Source organism: Dipodomys spectabilis, unplaced genomic scaffold (assembly GCF_019054845.1).
Source record: "Dipodomys spectabilis isolate Male_0828 unplaced genomic scaffold, ASM1905484v1 ptg000215l, whole genome shotgun sequence".
Taxonomy (NCBI): domain Eukaryota; kingdom Metazoa; phylum Chordata; class Mammalia; order Rodentia; family Heteromyidae; genus Dipodomys; species Dipodomys spectabilis.
The window spans coordinates 9,074,680-9,089,834 of record NW_024870892.1 but is presented as its reverse complement, the minus strand read 5'-3'; the positions used below and the strand labels follow the sequence as shown (position 1 = coordinate 9,089,834).

The 15,155-nt window shown below is 47.1% G+C and overlaps 1 protein-coding gene across 2 annotated transcripts in view; it reads right to left on the bottom strand.

The window, feature by feature from the left end:
* The window catches only part of Mob3a (MOB kinase activator 3A), a 30,501-nt gene that overhangs the window by 15,221 nt on the left and 125 nt on the right, over window positions 1-15,155 (bottom strand). The window contains exon 2 of one of the 2 annotated variants that reach the window (XM_042697216.1): window positions 4,067-4,148. The gene's annotated coding sequence lies outside the window, so the exon portion shown is untranslated. Of the gene's footprint in view, window positions 1-4,066; window positions 4,178-15,155 lie in introns of those variants that run through there. The other variant, XM_042697217.1, reaches the window with a different exon arrangement.

Sequence of the window (15,155 nt, the reverse complement as noted above, 5' to 3'; positions counted from 1 at the left end):
TTAGTACCACATAAACAGAAAAAGCTGGAAGTGGTGCTGTGGCTCAAGTGGTAGAGTGCTAGCCCTGGGCAAAAGAAGCTGAGGGACAGTGCCCAGGACCTGAGTTCAAGCCCAGGACTGTAAAAAAAAAAAAAATTATTGAGTCAGGTAAAGAGTACATTTTTTTTTTTTTTTGGTTAGTCATGGGGATTTAACTTTGGGCGGTCCCTCCTCTCTTTAGCTCAAGGTAAGCACTCTACCACTTGAGCCACAGCACCACTTCCAGTTTTCTGGTGGCTTATTGGAGATAAGAGTCTTATGGACTTTGCTGCCCCAGCTGGCTTTGAACCGCTATTCTCAGATCCCAGCCTCCTGAGTAGCTAGGATTACAGATGTAAGTCACTGGCACCCAGCTACTTCTAGCTTTTTGGTGGTTAATTGGAGGTAAGAGTCTCAAACTTTCTTGTCTGGACTGGCATCAAACTGTGATCCTCAGATCCCAGCCTATAATTATAGGCTTGAGCTACAGTACCTGGCTTTTTTCTTTTATGTTGCCGGAGACAAGTTTTTGTCACTTGTAACTATGTAACTAACTGGTCCTGTCCTGTGGACTGTCTCCTACAGTGGCTGTGCCACAGACCAGGTACCTAAGAATAAATATATGTGACCCCTTCCTTTTTGTGGTTCCAAGGGTAGGGTAGCTCAAGTGTGGCAGGCTGCACCCTATGCAGGTTCCAGGGAGGATCTGCCCTCCATTCCTTGCAGCTTCTAGAGGCCACCGTATCCCTTGATTCAGTATTCAGGCTCCCTATGCCACTCCTACAGTCCTGTAGTTCTTTCATGCCCCCGTAGCAGAGGTCAGGTCAATTGTTAGCACAGCTTTTTTGTTGTTGTTTTTGGTGGTGGTGGTTGTTGAACTTAGGGCTTAGGTGTTGTCCCTGAGCAATTCTTTTGGATGTACCTTAGAATGGAATTGGGGGATTCTGTTTCTCCTTTGGAGGAACTTCCACTTTCCATGGCAGCTGTGCCATGCTACATTCCTACCAATCATGGATTGAGGGTTCCATTGCTATATAACCTTGCGTGTGTGTGTGTGTGTGTGTGTGTGTGTGTGTGTGCGCGCGCGTGCGCGCACATGTAACTCTCCCCCTCCCCCCCCCCCCAGTACTGGGCTTAAAAAAAAGACTCACACTCTTATTCACTTAGCTATTTCTACTCACAGCTGGTGCTCTACCACTTGAACCATGCCTCTACTTCTGGCTTTTTGTGGGTTAGAGATGGAAATCTTGAAATTGTCAGCCTAAGCTGGCTTCAAACCAGGAACCTGATTTCAGCCTCCTGAGCAGCTGAGCAGTTTAGGGGCATGAGCCACCAGCCCCTAGCCTTGTCAGCTGTTTTGAGACAGGATCTCACTATGAAGTACAGTTTGGCCATGAACTCACAATCCTCTTGCTTCAGCCTCCTAATACCAGGATTACAGGTGTGGCCCAGTTTTATTGCTTGCTTGCTTGCTTGCTTCCTTTTCAAAGCCAGCAATGTGAGGCCTCTTAGTCTCTCACCCTCCGGACTCTTTCTTCTGAAGATCCTGTAGTGACCGTGGGCCCCAATGATCCCAGATGGTCCATATCAAAATCCTTTCCCAACCAATTTTCTTCTACTTTAGTTCAGAGAGTGTCCCTAGACACTGTGGGCATCTGAAAGCACCCCTAGTCAGACTCCAGCTTTTAGAACCGTCCTTTCCTTCCTTGATCCCTTGCTCCCTCCCTCCCTCCCTTCTCTTCCTTCCTTTCTTCCTACCTCTCCCTCCCTCCCTCCTTCTCCTCTCTTTCTCTCTCTGTCTCTCTCTCTCTCTGTCTCTCATGCTTTTTCTTTCTGGGGCTTGAACTCAGGCTCTGGCACACTGTCCTTGAACTTTCTTTTTTTGGTCGGTTGTGGGCTTGAACTCTGGGCTTGGGCGCTGTCCCTGCGCTCTTTCAGCTCTACCACTTGAGCCACAGTGCCACTTCTGGTTTTCTAGTGGATTATTGGAGATAAGAGTCTCATGGACTTTCCTGCTAGGGCTGGCTTTGAACCACAATCCTCAGATCTCAGACTCTTGAGTAGCTAATATTACAGGCGTGAGCCACCGGCGCCCGGCTCCCTGAACTTTTTTTTACTCAAGGCTGGTGCTCTACCACTTGGGCTATAGCTCTACCTCCAGGATTTTGTGGTTAATTGGAGATGAGAGACTCATGGATTTTTGTCTGAGCTAGCTTCAAATCATGATCCTTAGATCTCAGCTTTCTTTGAAGCTAAGATTACGGGCATGAGCTACCAACATCCAGTGCACTTCATATTTTTCTAAGAAAATGCTTTCTTTCTTTTTACATAGGATTCAGTTGAGGCCTGATCTCCCGTGGGTACAGTGGGCACCCAGCCAGGTTGTTCTCTGAGCCTTGTAGGGGGCTGAGCAAGATTCTTTGCCAGGGCAGGGTGCTGGTGGCTCACGCCTGTAATCCTAGCTACTCAGGAGGCTGAGATCTGAGGATCGCGGTTCAAAGCCAGCCCGGGCAGGAGAGACCGTGAGACTCCTATCTCCAATAAACCACCAGAAAACCGGAAGTGGCGCTGTAGCTCAAGTGGTAGAGCGCTCGCCTTGAGCTGAAGAGCTGAGGGACAGCGCCCAGGCCCAGAGTTCAAGCCCCACGGCCGACCAAAAAAAAAAAAAAAGATTCTTTGCCAGGGGTTCTCCAATCATGACAACCACGTATGGTTTCAGATATCTCTTCAGATATCACTGGCCTTAAGGGCAGCATTACCAGGTGAACCCTCCATGTTAGATGGCAGCCAGCACCTCAGTTCACATAGCTGATGGATAGAGGGACAGGGCACAGACCCTGACTGCATGGGTGGAGGTGACACATGCCTCCCTGGCACTTTAACTCCCAGAGATTCCAATATTCCTCCATCTCGTCCAACATATGGTAACATGCTTCTCCATGTTTGAGGTGCCCAATCAGAATAGCCTTGGCTATTCTCCAGCTTTATCAGGGTGGCCAAGCCTTCCTGGTATTCCTCAGCTGTGGCTGCCAACCTTTCCAGTGATCTACTCCTGTCTAGGTGATCCACTCTGCCACTAAGGAAGCCCTAGACTGTTTACTGGAAGTCCAGCTACATCATCCCGCTGTTCACAGGATATGGCTATTAGCCTCTTTCCAGTAAGGAGAAATTAGCAGGGCCCAAGGTTCCTCCTTTGTCTCTGGGTTCCTCATTTGTCCTGACTTGCCACTGGCCAGGGGCAGCCCTCTTGTTTATTTTGGGGCTTTTCTGGGGGATAGTTTTGGGAGTTCCTTCCACTAGTGTCACCTGAATAGGACAGGTTGAAAGAAGTCTGTCACCAGGATGTGACATCTTATGGGGCCTCCACAGCCCCTGTGACACTGTCATAGTCTCTGGAGATGTCTCCCAGGCTGGGTCTCGGGGAAAAGATGACCAATCTCTCTGGTCATGTCCCTACCAAACCACCAAGGATCTCCATAGGCCTTCTCTACAACATTGTGCCCATCTATCAGGATTGTTCTAGAAAATGTTCTAGAATGGGTAAAGTGCTCCCACTCTTGGCTACTTTTACAAAATGGGAGAATTTTTTTTTTTTTTTTTAGGTGAAAGTTTTTTTTTTTTTTTTTTGGGGGGGGGTCTGGTCGTGGGGCCTAAACTCTGGGCCTGGGCGCTGTCCCTCAGCTCTTCAGCTCAAGGCTAGCGCTCTACCACTTGAGCCACAGCGCCACTTACGGCTTTTTTCTTTTTGCTTATGTGGTGCTGAGGAATCGAACCCAGGGCCTCAGGCATGCAAGGCAAGCGCTCTACCACTGAGCCACCTTCCCAGCCCCCTGAAAGTATTTTTTTTTTTTTTCCTAGAAATTTCCTGAAAGGGAATAAGCCCTTTGAAAGTCAAAGGTTTCTGTCAGAAATAAACATGGCTTCTACGACACCAAGGGGCGGACTCTGGCTATGGGAAGTTGCTTTTGCCCACAGACTGTGATAGGAGGCCAGGCTGGGCCTGAATGACAATCTCCCCATCACTGCCCCTCCAAGTCTCAGTTGTCACCTTTTTTGGGGTTCCTTTCCTCTTCAATCTTCTTAGTGTACTTACAATAGCTTCTCAAATTCTCTTCTTCCGATGGTCTTCCCTAGGACAGATGAGACAGAAGACACTTGGAAACTTCAAGAAGAAAAAAGATAATATGACAAGCTCCCCCTGCATAAACCCTTTTCCTTCCCCCACCCCTTTCTTTTTCTGAAAGTAAAGCACAACAATACAGACAACCAACTGTCATGACCCTTCCTTGGCTGAGGTGTGGCAGGCAGCTCACAAGCCCACAGTCACCCACTTCCTTCCGGAGTCTTTCACATCCTGTCACCATCGTGGGGAACAGGGCCTAAGCTTAGAGGTTAGCTCCATGTACTTGATCAGTGTGCAACACTAACCTCCCAGCCTGGAAGCCCAATACTTGGTTGGAATATGCTCAAAGCCTAGAATTTGTCCGACTGACTAAAGGCAGTGAGGGATCTAGAGTCCCCTCTGCATGAAAACCTTAATCCTGGGGCTGGGGTATGGCTTAGTGGTGAGCACTAGTCTGGCATGCTTGAGGCCTTGAGTTCATCCCTAGCATTGCAAACAGAAACAAAAAAGTAACTGAGCCTGTTGGCTCATGTTTGTAATCATAGCTATTCAGGGGCTGAGATCTGAGGATTTCAGAAAGCCTGGACAGACACACACATATGCAGAGGTGCAGAAAAAATGCTTTGTTCTTTGTGACACTATTTCTTCTTTCTCTTTCTTTTATGAGTACCATATAGCAGGGATAAGACTCCTGGTGTAAAGTGTCCGGCAGACCAGGTAGAAAGCACACCTTTATTTCTTCTTGGCCACTGCAAGTCAATCTGTTTTGCCTGGCTCTAGAGAAACAGGCACAGTCCCTGTGCTTTTGAATCAAGGCTACAGTTTTACCATTTAAGCCACAGCTCCTGGCTTTTCAGTGATTAATTAGAGATAAGAGTCTTACAGACTTTTCTGCCCAAGCTGGCTCTGAACTATGATCCTTAGATCTCAGCCCCCTGAATAGCTAGGATTGCAGGTATGAGCCACCAACACCTTGGGCAAAGGTGACAATTCTTTTCTTTTCTTTTTTTTTTTTTTGGTTGGTCATGGGGCCTGAACTCTGGGCCTGGGCGCTGTCCTTGAGCTCTTCAGCTCAAGGCTAGCGCTCTACCACTTGAGCCACAGTGCCGCTTCTGGCCTTTTCTGTTTATGTGGTGCGCAGGAATCGAACCCAGGGCCTCATGTATGTGAGGCAAACATTCTACCGCTTAGCCACCTTCCTAGCCCCAAGGAGACAATTCTTAACTCTCTTTTGTTGTTGTTGGTCATGGGGCTTGAACTCTGGGCCTGAGCACTGTACCTCAGCTCTTCAGCTCAAGGATAGTGCTCTACCACTTGAGCCACAGTGCCAGTTCTGGTTTTCTGGTTTATTGGAGATAAGAGTCTCTCAGCCTTTCCTGCCCGGGTTGACTTTGAACTGTGATCCTCAGATCTCAGCCTCCTGAGTAGCTAGGATTACAAGCATGAGCCACCATGCCGGCCTTTTAACTCTCATTTTGAGAGCTGCCAATAATAATGCATACTGGGAAGATCTCCATGACATTTAGCACTTCTGGTAGGCAGAGAACTAGCATTCTGCAGATTAGGAAGCTGAAGTCACTGCTTTCTTGAGTGCAAATAGATAAGGGTCTGAGGTGGCGCTAGAACCTTAATCCTTAAGATTCCAAATCCAGCTTGGCCTGGTGGCTCTCGCCTGTAATCCCAGCTACTCAGGAGGCTGAGATCTGAGGATCACAGTTCAAAGCTACTTAGGGCAGGAAAGTCCCAGAGACTCTTATCTCCAATAAACCATTAGAAAAACTGGAAGTGTGAGTGTGGCTCAAGCAGGAGAGTGCTCACCTTGAGCTGAAGAGCTGAGGGACAGCGCCCAAGCCCAGAGTTCAAGTCCCACGACTGACAAAAAAAAAAAAAAAAAGTTTCCAAATCCAGTGCATTTTCTACTAGACCATGGTTCCTCTGGGTACCATGGATACTAGGTCTGCCGATTCTCTGTGGGGGTGTCCTGGGCCCTACACAGTGCTGAGTAGTATTTCTGCCCTCCACCCACTCCATGCTAGGGGCTCCCCATTTGTGACAGCCACACATGTCTCCAGATAAGGCCCCGTGCCTCTACATCGGATCAGTAGCTTTCCAGTTCCTCTTTTGCTGTACAAGGGACTTCCCAGAAAGCTTCTGCGGGTTCCTGATACATGACCCATCTGTGCTCAGCCTAGCTTAGGTCCCTGGAGGACTCAGCCCTGGGTGCAACCAGTTACCTGGACAATTCTAAAACCAGAAACATAGCCAGACAGAGCTGGCAGCCTGACTCATATTTTTTTGAGGGGGGGTGGGGGGGGGAGGGAGGCAAATAAGCCTTTCATTGCCACAGAAAGATATGAGAGTCCTGCTTTGAGCTTTTCACACCCATTTCCTTCTTCCAGCCCTACCAGGTAGCCCAGGGAGTGTTGCCCTCCCCCCAACATGGGAGCAGTGGCCATTCCTCCCATTACCCCCTGGGACCATGGGCCATGTGTGGGGATTTGTGTGACTATAACGACTGAGGAACACCTGGCATCGAGTTGGATGAAGGCCAACGACATTGCTCAGGATGCTCTCCTAGAGAACAATCCAACCCCAGTGTGCACAATGCAGAGGGGAAGCTCTGTTAGCGCCCCCATGAGACAGGATAGCTCTTAATAGCACATAAAATGGGACAAGAAAAACACATACTATGTAACATACAGGGAGCTCTGCTCCCAAGTTAAGATTAGCTAGACATGATGAGCCCATAAACCCAACCATGAGAAGGTGGAGGCAGAGGATGATCGTCAGTTCTGGGGTCAGCCTAGACTATAAAGCAAGACTCTGTTTAAAAGTAAGACAAACGCTATGTTCCTCTGATCATATAAGATAGTATTTATTGAAATGAGGGGCTGGGAAGGTGGCTCAGTGGTAGAGTGCTTGCCTTGCATGCATGAGGCCCTGGGATCGATTCCTTAGCAGCACATAAGCAGAGAAAGCTGGAAGTGGTACTGGGCTCAAGTGGTAGAGTGCTAGCCTTGAGCTGAAGAGCTGAGGGACAGTGCCCAGGCCCAGAGTTCAGGTGTCATGACAAAAAAAAAAAAAAAAAAAAATCATTGAAATGAACACCAGGAAACGGAGACAAGAGCTTTTTTTTAACTTTGTTGTTTATGTTTTCTTTTTGTCTGGTTTATCTGTCTTGGAAGGATAAGGGGTGGAGGGACACAAATAGAGGGACAAAAGGTAAACAAATGAAGCAGTGGTATTCACTAGACATTATGCTGAGAATGACAACTTGTGGGTGAGGACAGGGAGAGAGCAAGGGAAGGGGTGACATTGTCCAAAAAGAAATGTCTTTTTTATCTGACTTATGTAACTGAAACCCCTTTGTATATCACCTTTATAATAACAATAAAAACAATTTAAAAATGATAAAATGATCAGCCACGGCTGGTGGCTCCTGTCTGTAATCCTAGTTACTCAGGAAGCTGAGATCTGAGGATCACTATTCAAAACCAGGCCCGACAGGAAAGTCCATGAGACTCTTATCTCCATTTAACTACAAAAAGAGACAGGTAGAGTTGTAGCTCAAATGATAGAACACTATCCCTGAGTAAAAATGCTCGGGGACAGTTCCTAGTTCAAGTCTCAAGGACTGGCACAAAATAAATAACTAATAAAAGTAAGACAAAATCTAAAAACCAAAAAGAGATTAAGGTAATTGATTTTTTTTTTTTGGCCAGTTCTGGGGCTTGAACTCAGGGCGTGGGCACTGTCGTTGAGCTTCTTTTACTCAAGGTTAGCACTCTACCACTTGAGCCAGAGTGCCACTTCTGGTCTTTTCTGTTTATGTGGTTCTAAGGAATCAAACCCAGGGCTTCATGCATGATAGGCAAGCACTCTACCACTAAGCCACATTCCCAGCCCAGAAGCTGATTTCTGAAGTGGGCTTTGCCTTTTTGGGTTAAAGCATCTGAATCAGAATTCCAGGAAAACAGAAGCCACGCCCACTAGCAGGGAATATCCTAAAACTTCCCACAGTACAGCTCATTCTGGCTGGTGAGGGAATTTTACACTAAGGTGCTTCCTAGACCACTGGCCCCTGAAATGTGAGAAATGTCAAGCTTTTCAGAGAACCTGGGGCCTATGCGGGTTTTATACAACACACTTGATGAAAATATGAGAGGTACAACAAGTCCAGGAAATGAAATGGTACTTTGAAAAATCTCCTAGAGATGAAAATATCAGTCCCTTGAATTCTATTCTCAGTACCACATTAAAAAAAAAAACAACTAAACTAAACTAGGGGCTGGGAAGGTGGCTCAGTGGTAGAGTGCTTGCCTTGCATGCATGAGGCCCTGGGTTTGATTCCTCAGCACCACATAAGCAGAGAAAGCCGGAAGTGGTGCTGTGGCTCAAGTGGTAGAGTGCTAAAGAGCTCAGGGACCAGCGCCCAGGCCCAGAGTTCAGGCCCACAACCAACCAAAAATAAATAAATAATTAACTAAATCAAACCAAATCAAAACGCACCACAATTTGCAAGAAGACATGATGGTGATATCCATAATCCCAGGACCTGTGAATTAGAAGCAGAATTGGGGATCTTCTGGGCTACCTAGCAAGACCCTTTCTCAAAATCAAAACATAAAAACTAAACCAAAAAACAACCTTGATGGTGTCTGTGAAGGAGAGAGGGAAGATTAGAATTTAGTGTGAAACAGTTACAAAGCCCCTTACTCTGTGAGGCCACCATGGCAGGCCTGGCAAGAGCTGGAAGATATTAGAATGACCCCTTTTAACTGGGAGACAGTGGCTCACACCCATTATCCTAGCTACTCAGGGGGCTGTGATCTGAGGATGATGGGTTGAAGCCAATATGGGCAGAAAAGACTGTGAGACTATTAACTCCAATTAACCAACAAAAATCCAGAACTGAAGGTGTGGATCAAATGGTAGAGCACCAGCCTTGAGTAGAGAAAGCTAAGGGACAGTACCCAAGGCCTGAGTTCAAGCCCCAGCACTGGCACAAAAATAAATAAACAACAAACAAAACTGGCCCCTTTCCACAGCAAGGCCCAGGTGGAAAGATTCTGAGTTATGGGAAATGCTGGAGTCCTGATGCCTGTCATTCAAGAAAGGGGCCAGTGTAAACAAGTGGCATCCTGTGGCTCCAACTACATGGCATTCTAGAAAAGGCCAAAGCATAGGGATGACAAAGGCCAGTGGATGGGCTGGCAAAGTGGCTCAGTGGTAGAGTGCTTGCCTTGCATGCATGAGGCCCTGGGTTCGATTCCTCACCACCTCATAAGCAGAAAAAGCCAGAAGTGGTGCTTTGACTCTACCGAGTGCTTGCCTTGAGCTGAAGAGCTGAGGGACTGAGCCTAGGCCCAGAGTTCAGGCCCCACGACTGGCAAAAACAAAAACAAAAAACAAAAGGCCAGTCTGTGCCAGGAGGATGAAGAGGAGGAGCACCCTCGTACTGACAGTACCATGGTGGATGCATGTGATTGTCTATTGTCCAAACCTGAACAATACCCAACACCCACAGTGAGCCCTAATGTCACCTATGGACTTGGGTGACAGGATAGTGGCTCAACAGTGACTGACAAAGGTACCACCATATTATGCTAGGGGAGGTGGGGCATGCACCTGTAGGTGCCTGCACAGGGTATGTGGCAACTTTGTGTTGTGAATTCAATTATGATATTAAGCTAAATAAAGCAACTCTAAAGATAAGCTCCATTATGCTATGGGATGTAGTGTACACTTGTGATTATACCCACTGAGGAAACTGAAGGAGGAAGATCATTATTGACCAGGAGCTCTGGACCAGCCTGAGCACCATGATAAGACCTTTCCTCTTTAAAAAATAATAAACAGCTGGGTGCTAGTGGCTCATGCCTATAATCCTAGCTACTCAAGAGACTGACATCTGAGGATTGCAGTTCAAAGCCAGCCTGGGCAGGAAAATCCGTGAGACTCTTATCTCCAATAAATCACCAGAAAACCAGAAGCAGTGCAGTGGCTCAAGTGGTAGAGCGCTAGCTGAAGAGCTCAGGGACAGTGCCCAGGCCCAGAGTTCAAGCCCCATGACTGACAAAAAAAAAATAATAATAATAATAAAAATAATAAACATGGCAGGTGCTGCTGGCTCATGCCTGTAATTCTAGCTCTGAGGATAAAGTTTCAAAATTAGCCAAGGCAGGAAAGTCTGTGAGACTATCTCCAATTAACCACCATCAAAAAGCAGAAAGCAGAGTTGTGGCTCAGGTGGTAGACCTTTGAGCAAAAAGCTAAGGGACAGCACCCAAGCCCTAAGTTCAAGCCCCAGGATCCTATCTGCTCCCTCCTCCCCCCGCAACAAAAACTGTAATAATAAACATGCTGGGTGCTGTTGTTCATGACTGTAATCTTAGTTACTAGGAAGGCTGAGTTCTGATGACCCAGGTTCAAAGTCAGTCTAGGCAGAGAATTCCAAAAGATTTTTTTTTTGCCAGTCCTGGGGGGCTTGAACTCAGGGCCTGGGCACTGTCCCTCAGCTTCTTTTGCTCAAAGCTAGAACTCTACCACTTGAGCAACAGCACCACTTCTGGCTTTTTCTGTTTACGTGATACTGAGGAATAGAACCCAGGGCTTCATACATACTAGGCATGCACTCTATCATTAAGACACATTCCGAGGGGCTGGGAAGGTGGCTCAGTGGTAGAGCGCTTGCCTTGCATGCATGAGGCCCTGGGTTCGATTCCTCAGCACCACATAAGCAAAAAGAAAAAAGCTGGAAGTGGCACTGTGGCTCAAGTGGTAGAGCGCTAGCCTTGAGCTGAAGAGCTGAGGGACAGTGGCCAAGTCCAGAGTTCAGGCCCCACGACCGGACCCCCCAAAAAAAAGACACATCCCCAGCCCCAAAAGATTCTCATCTTCAATTAATCATCAAAAAGCAGAAGTAGGGGCTGGGACGGTGGTTCAGTGGTAGAGTGCTTGCTTTGTGTGCATGAGGCCCTTGGGTTCGATTCCTTAGCACCACATAAGCAGAAAAAAAAAAGCCGGAAGTGGCGCTGTGGCTCAAGTGGTAGAGTGTTAGCCTTGAGCTGAAGAGCTGAGGGACAGCGCCCAGGCCCAGGCCCAGAGTTCAGGCCCCACGACTGGACCCCCCTTTCCCCCCCCCAAAAAAAAGCAGAAGTAGAAATGTGGCTCAGAAGTACCAGCATTGATCAGAAAAAGGTAAGGGAGAGATGAGGTTTTGAGTTTAAGCGCCAATACTGGCACAAAATAATAATAATAATAAAAGGGATGGAGATTATTATTAGCTGAATGGTAGGGCACTTGCCTAGTATGTATGAGTCCCTAACCTCATCACAAGAGTAAACAAAAGTAGAAAATGACAAACTTCATGAAAGAAGAGATTCAAAACAAACTTGCTGAAGAATAAATGCTATGGAAAGCTCCAGAAACACGTAGTTCCAAATTTCCTAGCAGCCACATCCAAAAAAAAAAGGAAAAGAACAGATAAAATAATTAGATCTCGGACTGGGAATGTGGCTTAGTGGTAGAGTGCTTGCCTAGCATGCATGAAGCCCTGGGTTCAAGTCCTCAGTACCACATACTGGATGTAGTGCTGTGGCTTAAGTGGTAGAGTGCTAGCCTTGAGCAAAAGAAGCTCAGGAACAGTGTCCAGGCCTTGAGTTCAAGCCCCAGAACTGGCCAAAAAAAAAAAAAAGAACCTGGCTTCTAGAAGTGCTCAGACACTTCACTTCAGAGTGCCTCTGAGATGCGGCCTGCTATAGCCAGCTGTCACTTTTTCAAATCTATATGTGTGTGCATGTGTGCAAGTGCTAGTACTGGGACTTATCTCAGGACCACATGCTCTTAAATTGCTTGGATATGAAAAGCACTCTTCCATTTGAGCCACTCTCACATTCGGCTGGTTAATTGGAAGACAGTTTCATAGACTTTTCTGCCTGAGGCTTCAAACCTTCAAGAATGGATCTTCCAGGTTTCAGCCTCCTTAGAATTACCAGATAGTGAGCCTCCTATATACCTTTTCTTTTTTTTTTTTTTGTCGATCGTGGGGCTTGAACGCTGGGCTTGAGTGCTGTTACTGCGCTCTACCATTTGAGCTACAGCGCCACTTCTGGTTTCCTAGTTGTCTATTGGAGATAAGAGTCTCATGGACTTTCCTGCTTGGGCTGATTTTGAACCGAGGTCCTCAGATCTCAGCCTCCTGATTAGCTAGGATTACAGGTGTGAGCCACCAGCGCCCGGCTTTCCTATATACTTCTAAAACAACCAAATGATCCAACAACTAAGCTTCAGGCTTCACCTATGATCTGGCCTTTAAAGTCACACACACACACACACACACACACACACACACACACACACACACACTGGCCTTTAAAGTCACACACACACACACACACACACACACACACACACACACACACACACACGATCCCCTTCCTTCTCCCAGTAAAATAACATGAGTCTGAGGTCACTGTCAAAACCTAGAGCACTGCTGACATTATAGGTGGACCATACCTATAATCTAGGAGCCTGAGAATTGGAGGATTGAGGTTCAGTCAATGGAAGTTCAGTCCAAATATCCAGCAAGACTAAACTAACAAGGGTGAAGCCCTTAGTTCAAACCTGGGTATTGTTAAACAAAACAAAACAAAAAAATAAAGAAAACCTAGAGCAAGGTAACATGACTGTGTGTACAAGTCTGTGTGTATGAGGATGCATGTGTGCCAGTAGAAGGGATTGAACTCAGTGCCTGAGCCTCTGTCCCTTAGCTTTTTCCACTCAGTGATGGTGTTCTATGACTTGAATCACAGCTCTACTTCCGGCTTTTTTGTGGTTAATTGGAGATAATAGTCCCATGGACTTTCCAGCCCAAGCTGAGTAGATAGGATTACAGGCACGAGCCAAGGTGCCTATCCACATGACTGTCTTTAAAGACAGAGAGCTAAAACTAGGAGAGGCCTGAAAATTCGACTGAAAGCCTCTGCAAATTTATGAAATAATAGGAAAGAGGTCTCACTAGAAGATAATAATAGAAATGTGGGCTGGGAAATACGCAAAAGCACATGTGAACTGTGCCTCACAATTTATCAATCTTGAGCTTTGAATCTGGATAGTTTATTTATTTATTATTTTTGTTGGTGTGGAGCTTGAACTCTGGGCCTGGGTGCTGTCCCTCAGCTCTTCAGCTCAAGGCAAGTGCTCTACCACTTGAGCCACAGCACCACTTCTGGTTTTCTGGTGGTTTATTGGAGATAAGAATCTCATGGACTTTCCTGCCGGAACTGACTTTGAACTGTGATCCTCAGATCTCAGCCTCCTGAGTAGCTAGGATTACAGGCATGCACCACCAGTGCCTGGGTGGGTAGTTTATTTTTATGACAGTTATATCAATATAAAAATGTGGGGAACAATCCTAGCTACTTAGGAGTCTGAGATCTGAGGATCTAGGTTCTAAGCCTTCCAGAGAAGAAAAACCAGATACTTATCTCCACTTAACCAGAAAAAAGAAGGAAGTTAGAGGTATGGCTCACGTGTTAAGAACACCAGCCTTAAGGGGAAAAAGCTAAGCAAGAACACTGAATTCAAGCCTCAGTTCAAGGAAAGAAACACATGGAAAAAGAAAAGAGAAAATAGCATTGATAAAGAACAGAAATTTTATCCCTCACATTAATACTGTCTCTCTCTGAAAATCTATTTTCTGCTTTGTAACTCCATTTTCCAATCTCCTCCAGGCCTCCTAGTTTAAAGGCTTTTTTTTTTTTTGGTCAGTCCTGGGAGGTAAACAGCTACTTTTGCATAATGCTGGCATTGTACCACTTGAGCCACAGCTCCATTTCCAGCTCTTTGGTAGTTTATTGGAGATAAAAGTTTCAGGAACTGGGCTGGGAAGGTGGCTCAGTGGTAGTGCGCTTGCCTTGCATGCATGATACCCTGGGTTCGATTCCTCAGCACCACATAAGCAAAAAGAAAAAAAAGCTCGAAGTGGCGCTGTGGCTCAAGTGGTAGAGCGCTAGCCTAGAGCTGAGGGACAGCGCCCAGGCCCAGAGTTCAGGCCCCACAACCGAAAAGTTTCAAAGACTTTCTGTCCAGGCTGGCTTTGAACCATGATCCTCAGATCTCAGCTTCTTGAGTAGCAACGATTATAGGAGAGACCAGTGCAGGGACTTCAAGGACTTAAAAACAAAACAACAACAACAACAAAAAAAACAAGAAATATGGTTCTTTGGGCTTCGTGTGGCCCAGTGTTTGTAAAAGCGCTTGCTCACTACGCAAAAAAGCCCTTGATTCCATCCGCAGCACAAGAAAAGTGGTCCTTTAAAACAAATCCAAGCCTAGCAGTTCAGCACAAGGAAGGTAGGGGTGTGTGTGTGTGTGTGTGTGTGAGAGAGAGAGAAAAATAGGGTGAGAGTGAGTGTGTGTGTGTGTGTGTCCTGGGGCTTGAACTCGGGCAGGGCGCTGTCCCTTAGCATTTTGCGCAAGGCTAATGCTAATACTGCACTTCCGGCTTTTGGGCGGTTAACTGGCCAAAGAGCCTCTGGAATCTGTCTGTGGGCACTGGCTTTGAACCGCGATCCTCAGATCGCAGCCTCCCTGAGGATTACCAGCGTTGAGCCACTAGCACCCGACAGGGAAGGGCTTTAAAGTCCTGGAAGTAGTGATGCGGACATCTCCCCACACCTCCTCACCCACCCGGCCACCTGCTCAGTTGCTCTGTAACCCGGAGCAACCAACAAGCACCAGTTCTGCGCACCGCCCTACCTCTCTATGGGTTTGGGGGAAGCTTGGAATTCCTGGAAGAAATTTCTGGCACATCCTGCGGGGCTGGGCCAGACAGCCGGGGAGGGAGGGCTGAGGCACTGGTCCCAAAGGCACAGTTCAGTTTGACTCAGCGCCCTCCTCAGCTTCGTCGCCACTTCACCCGACCCAGCCGTCCTGCCGCCCGCTCCGGCCCCTCCCTGACAGGCTAGCGCTCCCGACTTAGGCACGTCGCCACCTCCATCCTCCTGGGGAC